General features: G+C 40.9%; 1 pseudogene; it reads left to right on the top strand.

Annotated features, from left to right (window-relative positions):
* Positions 1-17,873, top strand: part of LOC140742151 (uncharacterized) — a 48,119-nt pseudogene extending 30,246 nt beyond the window's left edge.
* The last annotated feature ends 207 nt before the right edge of the window (positions 17,874-18,080 follow it).

The raw sequence follows: 18,080 nt of genomic DNA, 5'->3' as shown, positions 1-18,080 counted from the left end.
ATTCCCTTCCTGATACTGTGCAGCTCGGCTCCGTCTGCCAACAGCACAGGAGACAGTCTCGATGAAAGACACCAGTGCATGCTCTATGACAGAATTTGTATCGTCCCACTTGCTTCCTTCAATTTCTTTTAGCTTTGTTTAAATGGTAAAGTTCTCCAGCCATCTTTCTTCCATTTGTCCACCTTAATAGACCTCTTGATTTCTCCTCCTTTCCCAATGCAGCCAAAACATCTCTGCAACAGTAGCTTTATTTCCTATCTTTGCATTGTTACCTTGGGTAAAATACAGATTTGGGTTATACTTTATGATATCATAATATCAGCTACCGTATTTATACTTATTTTTTGCATGATACTTAATCTTTTATAAACATATAATCTCACGACTTGCCAAAATTCACTTTGTGAATGTGACATTTGAGACTGAGCCTGACGAAGACCAGACTTCAAAATGACAGAAAGTTTACAACATTAAAGGAGGCCAAAAGGTCCATTGAGTCTATAACAACACCAAGCTAGAGAAATCCATCTAGGCTCCAACAGTATCTTAAAATATTCCATGTAACATTTTTAAGTAAATTTCTCTGTTGCTTTGGTGAGCATATTCTGTGCAGTTCTGGTCACCTAATTACAGGAAGGATAATAAGGTTGAAACAGTGTAGAGTAATAAGTTTGAAAGAGTGCAGAGAAGGTTTACAAGGATGTTACCGGGACTTGAGAAACTGAGTTACAGAGAAAGGTTGAATAGGTTAGGACTTTATTCCCTGGAGCGTAGAAGCATGAGGGGAGATTTGATAGAGATATATAAAATTATGATGGGTATAGATAGAGTGAATGCAAGCAAGCTTCTTCCACTGAGGCTAGGGGAGAAAAAACCGAGAGGACATGGGTTAAGGGTGAAGGGGGAAAAGTTTAAAGGGAACATTATGGGCAGCTTCTTCACACACAGAGGGTGGGAGTGTGGAATGAGCTGCCAGATGAAGTGGTGAATGCAGGCTCACTTTTAACATTTAAGAAAAACTTGGACAGGTACATGGATGAGAGGTGTGTGGAGGGGTATGGTCCAGGTACAGGTCAGTGGGACTAGGCAGAAAAAATGGTTCAGCACAGCCAAGAAGGGCCAAAAGGCCTGTTTCTGTGCTGTAATGTTCTATGGTTCTATGAGTTTCTTCATTCAATGTCAGAAATCATGTTAACATGCTGGTTACTTCTTTGTTGTTTTGAGATCTTGCTGTGCACAAGTTAGTGCTAGAGAGGGGATTATGTAGCAATAGAAATGGTGCTTCAAAAACCTGTGATGAACTTCAGAATAGCCAGAGGTCGTTGAGATTCCATACCAGCAAGTAAGGCAAAATTCAACGACGTTTAGTGACAAAATATGTATTGGCAGCATTCTGCCTCTCTCCAGGTTTTATGGAGCTTTAAAAAAATTACCTTTAAGTCTCTATGTTGCATGTGCAGTTAATGCTTTCCTTTCTGCACAGTTGTAGTACAGCACTGAAGGAAAATTGCAAACATCTGAACAGGTTTATACTAGGTAGTATTTTGTTCAAAACTGTTATGTTTAGTTTGATCAAAGTTGAAGATCAAAGGAATGATTTTCTTCCTTTCCAAGAAAATAGTATTTTCCTATATATATATATCTGGTGTACTCATTACCTGTTAATTTGTGGTAATGTTCCTTAACTTAATGAAAAACAATATTTCCTCCCATTTGCAGATAACATTACAATTAATGATGGAAGTGCCTTCTGAAAGAAATTTGCATTTGCTAAGAAATACATTGACCACGTATTACCTCATTTCTGTACTTAATTGGTAAGGTTCCATGAATAGCTAATGGCCTATTCTTCGCAACTTACTGTTAACTGAGGAGCATGTGTATATGAGAAGGATGGAAGAATTCTCTTTGTAATACATTCTCCTTGTAATCCCCTAGTAACTAAATTGAATATTCACTTTTCATACTTCTGCAAGATAAATATCCAGGTGCTCTGGTTGACAGGAAGTAAACTGCAGCACCTGACTTACTACCTGGGCAGTTTGGCCCTGAGGGTCTCCCGGTCTGAACTGGGGCAGTGGTTGTAGGGTTGGTAGGTGAACAGGCGGCTGTGATTCTGAGGAGGAATGGAATCATCTCTCCTGTATCATCGAAAGGTATTTGAGTGGGTCTGAGCTTCAATCATCATACTTACCTGTGAGACAGGAGACTGCAAGAGGGCAGTAGCTATATGGGACCTTTGTTCTACACGTTCTTATCAACTGGAGCTGATGGAGTTCAAAGAATGGTCCACATTTCCATCAGAGGGTCAATTGCTGAGATAACATTCATAATTTACAGAACTGAATTCCTGGTTTATTGGTGACTATTTTACTTTGGCGTCACTTGCAACAGTCCTGCACAGTTTGGAAGTGGACCGCTTCCTCTGTTCAAACATCATGCAATGGCTCCTCAGTGAGCTAGAAATAGGCAGCAAACAATTTTTGACCTGGAACTGCAGATTTGCACCACATTCTGCATTGCCGTACTGTTAGCTCTCATCGACTGATGTGCACTTACACAGCTTTCTCACAGGCATACCCCTGCTCTCCTGAGAATAACCAGTAGAAGCTTCCTTAATGTTAGAGGTTGTCGTTCCTGAGGTGGTGCTTGCTAGTGATGAGGCAGACCTCTGGGAATGAAAGAGGATAAGCCCTCAGTGTCTTAGAGGTTTGAAACTGATAATCAGCTAACCTATGGTCCAATAGGTTGCCAGTAGCTGTAAAGAGAAAGGAGAAAACTCATCAAGCCCCTTGTGTGCATTACTTCCAGCTTCACCATCTTTCAGTGTTGGAGCTTTCTACCTGCCAACACTGGTTGGCATCCACCATTGTCTTCTCCATTATAGCAGGCCAGTGGACTCTTTGCTAATGTGTGCTAGCAATCCTTGCAAGAGGGCCACACTTGGAGATTTATGAGCAGTTTTGGGTCCCTTATCTAAGAAATGATGTGCTGGCATTGGAGAGGGTCCAAAGGAGGTTCATGAGAATGGGAACAAAAGGGTTAACTTATGAGGAGTGTTTGATGGCTCTGGCCTGTACTCACAGGAGTGTAGAAGAATGAGGGGTGGAGGCGGGGAAGCTCTCATTGAAACTTATCAGATATTGAAAGACCTCGATTGAGTGGATGTGGAGAAGATGTTTTCTGTAGTGGGTCAATCTAGGTCCAGAGGGCACAGCCTTAGAATGTGTAGAGGGATGCCCATTTAGAGCAGAGATGAGAAGGAATTTTATTAGTCAGAGGGTAGTGAATCTTTGGAATTCATTTCCATGGATGGCCATGGAGGTCAAGTCATTGTATATATTTAAAGAAGAGGTTGATATGTTCTTGGTTAGTCAGGGCATCAAGGGTCTGGGGAGAAGGCAGGAGAATGGGGTTGAGAGATCCATCAGCAGAACAGACTCGATGGGCTGAGTGGTCTAATTCTGCTCCAATGTCTTATGGTCTTGTGGTCTAAATGAGGTGATTTAAGGACTATTGAATTCTGTCATGTCTGTTACACTGATAATCATTCCCTTGACTGACAAAGAACCTTTGTATTAGCATGACACCCAAGAACTTTGAAAGTGGAGAAAAGCTAGAATTGCTAAATTAGTACTTTTAGTTAATGAAATATTATTCAATAGTTCACTGAAAGCAATGGACTGTAAATTGTGAGCTCTTCTCTTGGGCTGGTGGTAGTTTTGATCAAAGCGTGGTTCAAAGTTCTTGGGTATTGATCATAACGTCAGCAATGAGGATCCACAGATGAAAGCCAGACTTTTTCATGAAGTTATGCTATCGTCATCTGGGGCTCTGAATTTCTCAAAAATTCTGTCAATTACTACTTGCACTTCTGCAGAACCAGATTGATCTAACTCTTGGTTCCTTTGATTCCGTTGACTAGGATATCAACCGTATGGCCAGAAGCTCCTGAATTACTAGCTTTAACAAACGTGCTCATTGGAATATATTGCTTGTTGTAGTATAGTCCTTTGAGCTAAAGACTGAAATGCGCTTTCAGAGTGATGACCAACAAGTCCTGATCCTCTGAGCTTACACTTGTATAGCCCTCCTGTTCACTTGGCTCAGTCCTGATTGGCTACCCCTGCAGTTGACCTTTGAATTCTATTGGCTCATGTTTCTTTGATTCTTAGGTGTTTATAGATGACGTCTATTTCAATATGTTTGATTACGGAGTTACCAGAAGAGAACCACACTTCTAAAAGTTTGCGTGCCTGCCTTGTGTTTGCCTGCACCTTGTGTTTTGTCTGCAGTGTCCCAGTTAAAGTGGTGTCCCTCTTGGTCTTCATGAACTGAGATCAGCTTCACTGGATCATGTCTCTGTACCAGCAGTTTGTATTCCCGTAAATGAGTTGAAATGTTATCAGTGTGTTTTGAACAGTAGGGGTGCACTTTGCTATTGTATAGAATTTCAAACAGAATAAATCAATGCAATTTAAATATGCTTTAGTCAATTATGATGATTCTTCGTCTGATGATTAATACAGTACATCCAACTGATTGCATGCAATCAATCTCATTTGTACATTCATTAGTAAACATCTGTTGCAAAAAAGATTTGTTATTTTCATTGCCTTTGTGCACTACTCCATTAGGTCTAAATATTGCTTTTTTAAAAAGTTAACTTTAGCACCTTAGCAGATTGGGAACTAGACAATTCCAGTCTCGTCATACCTGAACCATAAAGGGAATTGCAGAAAAGGAGAGAGAGGCCAGGATTTTAATACCTCATGCCAGAGAGATCTTTGAAATCTGCTAAGCTCTTAGTCAGTTTCCTTGCATCAAAGAAATGGTTGTAAAATGAATGTCTCCTGGCATAAATCATTGTCCATATGGGGAACATTTACACTGCATCAAAACATCTTCTTAAAAAGGGAAATCCAGCCACTTAGAAATAGGAATAAACTTAAAATATTTTTGTCATTAATGAATGTTCTGGAGCTCAACCTCACTCCATATCCCTTAATACACTTAATTAATACAAATCGATCAATTTAAGCTTAGATTGTCCCAACATCCTTTGCCCTTTAGCAAGACAACTTCAGAAGAGATTCCCCATTATGTTGCTTGGCATTAGCTAAAAGGAAGGATTGGATAAGCTCAGTTGTTCTCAGAGGAGTGCAGGAGGCTGAGTGGCAACTTTATAGAGATATATAAAATTATGAGGTGGATAGTCTTTGATAAAGGGCATTAGTTTAAAGCGATGGGAAATAGTTAAACTAGATCTGAGGGGTAAGTTTTTCACACAGAAAGTAGTGGTTGGAAAATGTGTAGATTAGATGGTTGATGGTTGGGTTGAGTTCTCCAATCTTGGCAACTTACGTGCAAACATTTCATCACCATACAAAGAGTGCACTGAGGATGTCTCCTCATATGGTGATAGAGTAAATTGCCAAGATTGGAGAAAAAAAAATCAACCCAACCAGAAAGTAGTGGGTTTATGAAATAAGATACCAGTTGATGTAGTAGAGGCAGGTACAGGTACAATTGGCATACTCCTGTCCAAATAGTTAAAAAGATTTTGGACAGGTGCATGACAGGAAAGAGTATAAATATATGGGACTAATACAGGTGTTGCTTGATGAGAATCTTATTTTATTAATTTTTTAGTTTATCAATACAAATGATCCTGTACAAATAAATGTACCTCAATCTATTGTTAACTCATTATTATTTCAACTTTAAATCCTTATGATGATGCATCCTACCTAATTTATAATTTACTTTCTCATGACTTTTGACAGTTTGAAAATTTTATTACTTCAGCAAATATTGAGAGCTATAATCAAGAGAAGCAAATGATAATAAATAGAAATCTTACGTAGTTGGTAAGATAATCGGTATTAAAAGAAACAAATGTTATAAAACTAATTACCCAAAAAAAGAATTTTAAGGGATAAGCTGGCAGAAATAAAAAAAAGACTTCTTCTAAACTCCACTGGTTTGTGGTGAAATTAAAATACTGCACATACATTGGAGCTTGGATTACATTCTCAGGATGTGGTGTTCATTCCACTGACAATAAAAGATTGCCAATCCAAGCAAGAAGGCTTCTGGTTTTAACTACATAATCCCATGCTCCCAGTTATTACAATTATTTTTACGCAATCTCATGTCCCTCGTTTCTTCAAGTTATGTATATTCTGTAAACTACAGCCCAATTTTCAAATAAATTTGTTGAAACTGAGTTAAAAATATGGATGCAGAACCCATATTTTCCAAGTTCAAAGTAAATTTATTATCGAAGTACATATATGTCATCCTGAGATTCATTTCCGTATGGGCATTCACAGTAAATACAAAGAAACACAATGGAATCAAGGAAAAACTGAATACAAAGATGGAAAATCGACCAATGTTCAAACAACAAATTGTGGAAATACAAAAAACCCCAAAATAATATTAAATAAAGAAGTAATAAATATTGAAAACATTTATTACTCATTTTTAATCTATTTGGAAATATTTCAGAAGTCTATAGCTTACTGTAAAACATATTATGTTTTAAAAAAATCATCCATCTTAGCTCTCCATTTGAAGCAAAATTCTGGCTGCTCCTTTGGATGATAAGACTGGGCCTCAAAGATACATTTCAAAGGTTAAGAATGCTGCATTTCACCAAAGTAACAGTGCTGAGGCTGAAGGATGAACTTCTTTTGTTCTCTCCATTTTAGTGATCATTGCCAGGTTTCAGCACTGAAGAATTCTTGCCCTAAGTAATGCTAAGTATTTCCAAGACTCAACATATGCCAAAATTGTTCAAAATAAAAATGTTAAAACTGGGATTAAAGTAACAATTGAAAAGGCTCAACTTCATATCTGCTTCAGGAGGCGACTGTCATGTTGTCTTCAGCAAATGTGATGCACAAGAAGAAATATAAAGACATCTTGTAAAGGAATTTGACCACTGTTTATTAATATGTTTTTAATGTAGAACAATAAAGTAAACCTGTGATCAATGTGTACACTAATTTAGTGAATTAACTGCTTTAATGCAATTAAAATTATGATGAAAACCATCTTGTTGACTCTGCATTGTACAAGGGTTAAAGTAAACTTATACTCTTTGGTAATACGGAAAAGAATTAAGTAATATGATTTATTGATTACTGTAATGTAATCAGAAACCCAATCCTTTTTTTACTGACTTTGAATCATTATTATTTATTAAAAAAGAGTGTGTTATTTTTATTAAAAATATTTCTGCAGTATTTGAGTAATATTGTAAATATGTTGTTTGGTTAAGCTTTCTTTATTTTTTAAAAGTAATTCATTATAGGTTATATGTGCATGAATGGCATGCAACATCATGCCACCATGTCATACATGTGCACGTCACTTAAAGTAAAAATGAAACTAAGACATTATTTCCGGCTCTGAGTTCTTATTTCAATCACATTTCTGTTTTGAAGTTATGAAACATTACAGTGGAGACGAGTAAATTTAAAACGAGCTCTAGGCTACCTATCAGTTGAAGTGCAGCAAGTTAAAAAAAAAGATAAGAAATGGATGAATTTACGGGTTCATAAAGAGTGAGAACTGTGTGATAATAATCATAAATAAAAATAAAGGGAAAATGACTGGCTACATCAGAAAGATAGACACATCCAGTTGCACAATGGATAACTTTGATGTATACTGAGCAAATTGAGCAGTATTTTGAAGCTAATTAAATAGCCAATGAGAAACGTGTGCCAGTTTTGCTGAGTGCATTGGGGTTAAAGGCATACAATTAGCTTAGAAGTTTAACTGCTCCAATCAACCTAGCAGAAATGTACTTTGCTGATATCACAAAAGTAATGCAGGAATATTTAAAACCAAAACCAATGTGGATTGTGAAAAGGAAAGGGAGTCCATTTGAGCGTACGGAGCTGAATTGAAGAAGGTGTCTGAGTATTGTCAGTTCAGGAATGGGCTTAATGATGCACTGAAAGCTTGTTTAGTTTGTGGAATCTTACAAGAACACATTCAAAAAATGGCTCCTAACTGAAGCACAACTTACATTTAAAAGAGCAGTTGAAATTGCTGTATCAATGGAAACAGCAGGCAGAGCCACAATTGAGTTACAGTCAGGAATGAAAGTGAGCATGAACAAGATTGCATTGTCTAAACAGAACTCGTGCCTGGCTGAACAAATTGTATAACTCTTATGAGAGTGGTTTGCACACACCAGACCAATTTAGACTTAGAGGAGCAACTTGCAGGAAATGTCGCAAAGAAGGACACATCCAAAGAGCATGTTGCACGGACAACAATAAATGGAATAAGGGAAGAGATAAAGATAAAAAGTCAAGTTGCAGTTTCAGAAAGAGCACTAAACTGCACACTGCTGACTAAAAATCTGATAATGATGAGAGTGATATAGGACTGGGTAGCCCTGAGATTTACAATGCAGAAACTAACAATAGACAAACAATATGGCTTACACCAGAAGTGAACGACAAATTAATTAAAATGGATTTGGACACTGGCTCAGCTATTTCGGTCATTCCACACAATGAGTTTGAACAACATTTCAAAGATGCTGAACTGAAGTTTTTAGATATCTAACTAAGAACTTGTACTGGATAACTCCTGTGGGAATCTCACTTGTAACAGTGAGGTACAACAGAAGGGCCAGCATTGTGTGCTCATGATTGGTTGAAAACACTACAACTTGATTGGAAATCCATCCACCATTTGCATGCCATATCCTCTGCAAAAGTGTCAACCGAAAGGAAATTTAGAAAGCTGCTGCATGATACCACAGCAGTGTTCAAGGATGGCATTGGAAAACTCAAACATATCAAGGGAAAAATACCACATCCAGGTTTTGCGTAGCCTGTTTGGCCTGTGATAAGGTAGGCAGTAAGCTACATTGTGTGGAGGTGAAGGAATTCCTTCCAAGGTTGCAACGCCAGTGGTCCCAGTAGCCAAGAAGAATGGGTCTGTCAGGATCTGTGGTGATTTTAAGGTCAACATCAATCCGGTACTGAATGTAAATCAATACCCTCAGCCCAGGATAAAAGATATTTTTGTAAACCTTTCTGAAGGGAAACCCTACAATGTAGACTCATCTGAGTGCTACCTACAAATGGCGAGGGAAAAAGAGTCCAAAGAGTTACTCACCATGAACACTCACAAAGGGCTTTATCACTATAATTAGCCTATTTTTGGAGCACCATCTACACCTGCACTCTGGCAGCAAGCTATAGACCAGGGGTCGTAAGGCTATCCAGGTACTCAGTGTTACTTGGATGACATCATTGCTACCAGTAAGGCTGACAAGGAACATCTCCAAAACCTCAAGACAGTGTTAAAAAGATTAGAAGATTATGGGCTCAGAGCACAATGTGTGAATTCTTTAAACCAAGGATCACTTACTGTGGTCACGCTATTGCTCAACTTATATATATATAATATACACACACACGTCTGTATATATATATATTTCATCAAAATGGTTGTGACATGTCTAGTGTGGTAGTGTAGTGGGTAGTGCTTGTCGCTCTCACTTTCAGCTTCCACCGCTGGATAGCAGTCTTGCGAAAAGGAGAGCTGAATGTGTTACTCTCTCCCTCCCAGTACACAGCCTCTCCAACAGCATGCTTCATGCAGAGCCTCCTTGCTGGTGACACACGGAAACTGAACTCCCTTTGGACTCAGGTTAAACTACAGAGGACGGGGAGGAGGTCTGGCCCCTGCACGTGTAGCACGTAGGTCCACTGGTGTGTGGACACGTCCTGGTGTTCGTGAACTAGATCCCCAGCTATGGGTAAATAGCCCCACTAACTTGTGGGCAGCCTCGGGAGAGACGAAGGCTACGGGAGTAAATCCAGACTGCAAATCCGGAGTTGGCCCCACTAAGGCAGCTGGATGCCATTGAACATCCCTCCGGCAGCTCCTGTAGCCAAGCTGGTGCCAAACATATTGCTTCATAAGCATTCTTTTGGACAACACTGGTGAGGCTGAGAGGGGGATCTTGATATCTGGGCACCTCCAGATCTCCATTTCTTCTGCCTAGGCTTGTGAAGATGATAATCATTACCCATTGTCCTTCGAGACAGATGGATAGCAACCAATTTGAGATGCATTCTATATTGAGTTGGAGTTTATAGCTAAGCAGAGAGGAGTGTTGTGTATTTAATATTTAGTAATATTTAAGTAATATTGTAAATACATTGTTTGATTAAGCTTTCTTTGTTTAAATAATTAATTACTGGTTATATGTAATAGTACATAAATGGTGCATGTCATCACACCGCCATGTTATAATTTAAGTAAAAATGAAACCATGACATTATTCCAGGTTTATTTTGTTTATGTTTTGGAGTTACAAAGCATAATAGTAAGCAACACTGATGTCATTAAATGTGATAATATTTGTAGGACTCAGTTACAGAAATTAACTGCAAAAAATGGAGCTCCACTGCATCTGCAGATGAGCATTCTGTACTTAACGTCCAACCAGCTATTGGATGCCTATAGATAGCTAGCAGGCAGAATGAGCCATAGAGTGAGGAAGCTTGTCAAGTGTACGTATCGTGCAGCTTAGCTATTTTGAGAACTATTCTTCATTTAAATGCAGAAAGAGAACTGAGGTTCTCAACCCAATAAATCAAAGTGGCTTGCATAATGCTGGGTGTGGATGGTTGAGAAATAAGCCAATACCTATAGATTCTGAGTGGTGGGGAGAGGTTCTCTTCACATCCTGGCAGTATAGGGGTCCTCTTACACATGCTCATGGTCTTTTTTATTTGCACATGTTCTTAGCTGTCTCTACCTTTACTCTCCCCTCCCCTTACCTATTTCCATCTGTTTTCTCTGTCTGCCTCCATCTATCATCCACTCATCTCCCAACTTTACTCCTCCCTTATCTGGCATGATCTATCCATCATTATCACCCCTCCTCGCTCCACCAATCACCCTCTGGCCCCTGAGTTATCATTCCGCCTTTCCTCTCTGTACTAGCTATCTCTCCTTTCCACTCTTAGTCCTGAAGCAGGGTTTTGACTCAAAGTGCCGACAGCTCCACTCCTCCCACACATACTGCTCAACCTGATGGCTTCCTTCAGCAGAACGTTTGCTGCCCCTCAGGTCCCTCCCCCCCCCCATTGCAGAATGCCCACAAGGCCTGGTACTGGTTTAAAACATTATTGATAAAAATATATCGCTTTAAGGTCAAAGAAATTAATTTATAAATTAAGATAAGCTAAGGGGATAATTTTCCTACACTGGCAAGCAGTTGAGGGGCCAGTGCAAAGTGTATTGGACCTCTTGGCTGTATAGTGTGTGAGCTGACCAGTGAGGAGGTGATAACCTAAATTTCCCAGGGATCTGTTGACAGGAGGGAACAAAGTCTTTCTTACATGTAGGACAAGAAATTAATGTTAAAAACCGAACCAGCACAATAAAGATTTTTTTTTAAGCTATCGAAGGAGTAGAAGACATTGACAGGGAGGAATTGCAAAGAATAGATTTCGGCAGCTGAAGGCTCAGTTTACTAGGATGTCAGCTGATGGTTATACAGTACTTATCCCAGTATTCAGTGCATAGGATTTATTGAGCTTCCATTGACTAGGGATGGTGCTGTTATGCGAAAGGATTTTCAAGATGGACAATAATGTGGCCTTGGAAAGCTGCGTGTAAAATGATGAGAACTGGAAACCCACATGCCCACTTCTCCTGTCACATCATTGTACGAACCGTGGGATAATGAAAAACAAGGTGGGAGTTGGGAAGTAAGATGTGATCTGGGAGGAATACTTATATTTCTTCATCAGTGGGAGGCTTGCTGAAGATTTAATACTATAACTCATACTTAGCAGATCATTTAAATTCAGGTCAAAAGTTAAATAATTGTTTACTGCGGTTCACTTTGTGGCAGTCTTGCTTCAGAATTTCGGTTCAAGTGCTGTAGCAGACAACAATCTCATTTGGTAATTCAGTGTGGCACTGAAGTTGTGCTTCTTTTAATGAAACATGTTACTTTCATTGAGATGTTAAATCAAAGTCCTGTCGGTCTTCACGTAGATATGGATCCCAATGGTACTATTTCGTTGAAGAGCTTTGGGGTTATTCCTGGCTACTTGACATTACTTGTTCCTCAATTAATTGTATAAAAATATGGTTATTATTATATTACTGTGTAAATAATTTCTTCATGTTTGCAAATTGGCTATTGTAATTCCTTTGTTACAGTACTGACTGCGTTTCAACAGTACTGCTTGCAAAAGACTTCTGCGTCAAAGGGTATGAAAGGCACTGTTTAAATCAGGGGTTCCCAACGTGGGGTTCACTGTCCCTTCGGTTAATGGTAGGGGTCCATGACATAAAAAACTTTGGGAATTCCGGTTTAAGTAGTCTTCGTTATCGTTATTACCAACTCTAGAATTTATTTTCTTGACAGTTGAAACATTTTGGGTGGGGTAGATATACTGAGGTGAGGGAGGTGAATGGATGGGGCCTGTTAATATTCCAAAAGTAGTTTAGTGTATCAGGCAATTTGGGTAAATTCAAAATAAATCTAAGTAATTGCTCATTGATGGACCATTGAAACCCAAATAACACATCACAAAACTAAATATAGTAATCAGATATATTGAAACCATGATTTTATTTTTAAAGTATAAAATATATAACTAAAAATTGAACACAGTTCTATATACGTTTAAATTTTCAGTCACCTTTGATTGTAAGTTTTATTAAACTTGTTTTTGTACTGTTGTTTGAAGTTAGTTTTATTTTGTCATCTAGGAGAGAAACAAACGTATTTACTCTATATGACATCTTAATACACTCACCACGAATGTGGGAATAATTTACTTGTTTTACCTTATTATGCACAAAGCACATTGTGGGTCTCTTGATGCCTTAAAAAACATTTTAAAGCAAATGTATTTCCAGTTTGCAACAAAGAGACAGCTCTCGCTATTGTTCATGTATAAATCCGACCACAAAGATTAAATGGGATATGTGGCCTGGGCTTTCCAAAGTGATTTTCAAGATATTAGGGGATGGAGAACTGTTTGCCAGTAATTACATCTTCGTATGCACTTAAAAATCCAATTACAACTTGCTAAGCAAGGTTTAACATTGCAAAAAGTTTAACAGAAAGAATGATGTATAATAATTGAAGTGGACAACAAATCACTGAGTTTAGGTTGATTGCATTTGGAATTATTGTAAAACCAACAGTAACTTCATGATTTCTGTCTAGATTTGCATGTATTTGGATGTCAGTTTTCATCAGTTTTTTGCAGTAATGTGTTTTACCATCGTAACAACCACAAAGCCCAGACAATGTTATCGTTTCAGAAACAAAAGAGGGGTGAAAATACCACATAATTGCTTGTTTACAAAAATTGCACAGCTAGCTGTTTTGAAAAATGACATTAAAATATCAAAGAAACCACATAATATCTAACCAATTTTTATTACTTACTCAAACTGATGTCAAATGTCCAAGCAAATTTCCAGATGTGTTCCCAAGAGCACCGGTCAGATATTTTCAAAAAAACAAGTGCTACAATAGAGAGAAAAAAAGATTTAGGGGACAATGGAAACACAAGGCTATTCAGTTTCATTGTTTGACCCTGCAAAACATTTCAAGTGTATGTATCTAAAATTTCAACAGAATATTTAGTGAAAGAGTTCTCCTAAAATTAAATATGTCAAAGTAATATTACTGGCTCCCAAAAGCAAATGCTTAAAATTAATTTACCAAACCAAATATGGTGAATGATGGAAATCTGAAATAAAAACAGAAAAGCAAAGTTCAAAGCTTAAAGAACATTTATTATCAAAATATGTATACTATATACAACCTGGAGATGCACCCCCCTTACAGGCAGCCACAAGGCTGTATAGAAATGATAGGAATACTCAGATTTCCAGACCGTGTCTATCGATGGGGGGGGGGGGGGGGGGGGGGTCGGTGGGAATGAGTACATTTAACAATGATTATCTTTCCTCAAGACTAATGAAAAGAATTCAGATTGAAGGTCTCAGATGTGAAATATTGGCATGAAACTTGAAGTAAGTGACATACTGCTCTCAATTGCCAGAATCGGACGGGCTTTGAGGAGAAAGCAGTGATAGAAAAGAGCAATTCTGAGGAGATATTTGAAAACCATGTAAACTATAAAAACAGGGCATTGTCTAATGAAGGCTAAAAGGTAAGCAGACTTAAGGCTAATTTATACTTCTGCGTCGAATCTACGCTGGAGGTACGGGCGTAGCCGTGTACCCTTCGCTGTAGCCTGATGTGCACCTCCCCAAAAATGTAACTACACGTCACGGCAATGCAGACCGCATCGACTGTGATTGGTCAGCTTGGTAGCATCGCATTTCCTCCTACGCATTTCCGGTTGCTTCTGAACGATGAACCAAGTTGTCAAATCTACCTGCCGACATCTGAAAATATTTGAAATGTATTTCCTCGTCCATGTCTCTCAGTGGCCAGACAAGCACAGAAAATTCACCCCCCCTTCTGCCTCAATCTGTTCAACGGTCATACATACCATCTCCTCCGACATCTTCTCTCTTTTCTGCGTTGCAGTAATTTCAATAAAAGGAACTCTTGTTCAACGTTTATTAGCTCCAACTCCAATATGATGCACTCAGCAGAGGCCATTGTTTGAAGTACACAAAGAAACTCAACACAGTGGCATAGAAACCCCACCGCCAACTAGCGTCTTGGCGGTGAATTGCAGAATGACACAGACACATCAACGCACAAGTATAAATGCTCACAACGGCATAGGCCACTTGCATAGGCTACGGCGTAGAGCCTATGCAGAAGTATAAATCAGCCTTCAGTAAATGACCTGGACAGCAGAGTTTCTTTGTGGAGTTAAATTAATTTTTATTTAGTACATGAGACAGAGGAGGAGCAGGGTCAGGAAGCACCCCACAGTACTAAGAGCCTCCGCGTGGCACAAGCTGTTCATCCTAACATCACATCTCAGACCGTGCGGATCAGATGGCCCAAAGCCTGCCAGACAGCAGAGTGGCAAAGATTTGATGAGGACGTCGATCTAGTGTTGGAAATAGTGGCCAAAGGTAGTGTGGAGAGGAGAGTGCAGATAATGACTGTGGCAGCAGAAAGATTTGGTACCGAGGAAGAGAAGTGGGCCAAACAACAGAGCCACCAAAATCCACAACATCAGGAAAGAACTCAAGGCACTCAAGCAACAACATAAACTGGCAAACCATGAGGAAGGGCCACCACTAGAAGAACTGCATGTGATGCTGAGGAAAAGGCTCATAACTCTGAGAAGAGGGGAGCAACATCAGAGGCGCAGGAGAGAAAGAGCACAGAAAAGATCTGCGTTTATCAGTAACCCATTTCAGTTCACCAAGCAGCTGCTGTGACAGAAGAGAAGCGGAAAGCTGTCCTGCACAAAGGAACAGGCGGACCACCATCTTCGAAGCACCTTCAGTAACCTGGACAGAGAAGTTGAACTGGGGGACTGTGAGGCCCTCATCGCTCCTACAGAACCAACAGGGGCTTTCCACCTTCGAGAGCCCTTCTTCAAGGAGGTTCAGCGAGTAGTCAGGAAAGCCAGAGCTGGCTTAGCGCCTGGTCCGAGTGGCACCAGCTACAACATCTACAAACGCTGCCCTCGGCTTCTCCGGCGGCTGTGGAGAATCCTCAAGACCATCTGGAAGAGAGGCAAAGAGCCCAAGCAATGGAAGCATGCAGACGGAGTGTGGATTCCAAAAGAAGAGAAGTCCGAGAACATCAACCACTTCAGGATAATATCCTTGCTGAGTGTTGAAGGGAAGATCTTCTTCAGCGTGGTGGCAAAGCACCTGACAGAGCACTTCCTGAGGAACAATTACATCGACACCTCCATCCAGAAGGGTGGTGTTCCAAGGGTACCAGGCTGCTTGGAGCACACTGAAGTCATCACACAGCTCCTGAGAGAGGCCAGGGAGAATACAGGTGACTTAGTGGTTTTGTGGCTGGATTTGGCCAATATCTATGGATCAATCACCCACAAGGTTGTTGAAGATGCTCTGAAGAGGCACCATGCTCCTGAAGGAATCAGAGGCCTCCTTATGGACTACCAAAAAGAGTTCCACCTGAGAGTCTCAAACAGGGCCGATAACATCAGACTGGTGCAGGCTGATGATTGGTATCATCACAGGCTGCACCAACTCAGTCATCCTTTTTGCCCCGGCAACGAACACGCTGGTAAGATCTGCAGAACCAGAGTGTCGAGGCCCGAAATCAAGATCTGGGATCTGCCAACCACCAATACGAGCCTTCATGGATGATCTATCACCACGGAGACTGTGCCTGGTGCTCGGTGGATTCTTAAGGGGCTGGAAAGGTTGATGAGGTGGGCAAGGATGTCCTTTAAGCCTGCAAAATCAAGATCTGTAGTGCTGAAGAAGGGGAGAGTACAGGAAAAATTTTGTTTCTCTATTGAGGACATTCCAATTCCTACCATCACAGAGAACCCTGTCAAAAGTCTTGGGAAGATGTTTGATGCAACACTCAGAGATAAGGCTGCAATAAGAAACACCTGTGGGGAGTTTGAACAATGGTTGCAAGAGGTTGACAGGACTGGCCTTCCAGGGCGGTTTAAGGCCTGGATTTACCAGCACGGTATACTACCTAGAATCCTCTGGCCACTGCTTCTCTATGAGTTTCCAATTCCCACTGTTGCTGAAGTAGAGAGGGCAGTCAGCCGATTCCTGCGAAGATGGCTGGGTTTACCAAGGAACATCAGCAGCATCGCTCTGTATGGGAATGACTGCAAACTGAGGCGTCCCTGAAACCCATCGAGGAGGAGTTCCAGGTTTTGCGAGCAGTTCCGGGAATCTTCAGATCCGAAGGTTGCCGGAGCAGGAGCGGCAGTGAGAACTGGAAGAACCTGGAGAGCAGAGGCCGCAGTGGAAGAAGCTGAGGTGCGACTGCGCCACAAAGTGCTGGTGGGGGCAGTCGCCAAGGGAAGAGTTGGACTTGGAAGCCTTGAAGTCCCTTTGACAAAGCACAAGGGAAAGAGCGATGAACTGGCCCAGAATGAGGTAAGGGCAGCTGTGGAGGAGGAGCGGACCAGCAGAGCAGTGGCAATGAAACAGCAAGGAGCCTGGACCAAATGGGAGGAGGTGATTGAGCGAAAGATCACATGGAACGATCTCAGGAAGGTGGATCCACACTGTATCAAGTTCCTTACCCTCCCTAGCCCATCCAACCTGCACTGCTGGGGCCTTGCAGAACGACCAGCTTGCCCCCTCTGTGAGAAGACCGGTACGCTGGAGCATACTCTGAGCTGCTGCCCCAGAGCTCTTGCTAATGGCCGTTATTGTGGCGGCATAACCGGGTCCTCCGGACAATTGCTGAGACAATCTGCGGCACCCTTAACATCTGCCGGAAAACAAGTCCGGTCAAGAATACCATCTGCTTTGTCAAAGAGGGGGAAAGACCAACAGAACACCAGAAAGCAGCCGGGTTGCTCTTCACTGCCCAGGACTGGAAGCTAAAAGCAGACCTGGGGAAACAGCTGCAGTTCCCTCCCCACATCACAGAGAAGGCATTGCGGCCCAACATTGTGTTGTGGTTGAACTCATCGAAGCACTTTCTTATGCTTCAGTTTACCATGCCATGGGAAGAACGCATGGAGGAGGCCTACGAATGGAAAAGAGCCAAGTATGAGGATCTGAAGCACAACTGCCAAAGAAGAGGCTGGAGAGCAAAGTGTTGGCCCGTGGAGGTCGGGTGTCGTGGCTTTGCAGGCCGGTCGCTCTGCAAAGTATACACTGCACTTGGAATCATGGGGGAGAGAAGAAGGAGAGACATTTCTACCACCACAGATGCAGCAGAGAAAACGTCAAAATGACTCTGGATAAAGAGGGCAGATCCGTGGGTTGCTGCTAGGGCAGCAGCTGGGGTCTAATCAACCCCGGTAGGGTCGCCTGGGCGAGGGTGTATGATGTTGAAAGACCCAGGTAACATCACTGATGAAAGCGGCCAGTGAGTGAGTGGGCCAGTGAAGGAGTGGAGATTTGAGGCTTTGACTCGAGAGGTTCTGGCAGTTTTGGCAGTT

Source organism: Hemitrygon akajei, chromosome 19 (genome assembly GCF_048418815.1).
Source record: "Hemitrygon akajei chromosome 19, sHemAka1.3, whole genome shotgun sequence".
NCBI classification, from domain to species: Eukaryota; Metazoa; Chordata; class Chondrichthyes; order Myliobatiformes; family Dasyatidae; genus Hemitrygon; species Hemitrygon akajei.
The sequence above is the reverse complement of the archived record's forward strand: the minus strand, read 5'-3'. Positions and strand labels throughout refer to the sequence as shown.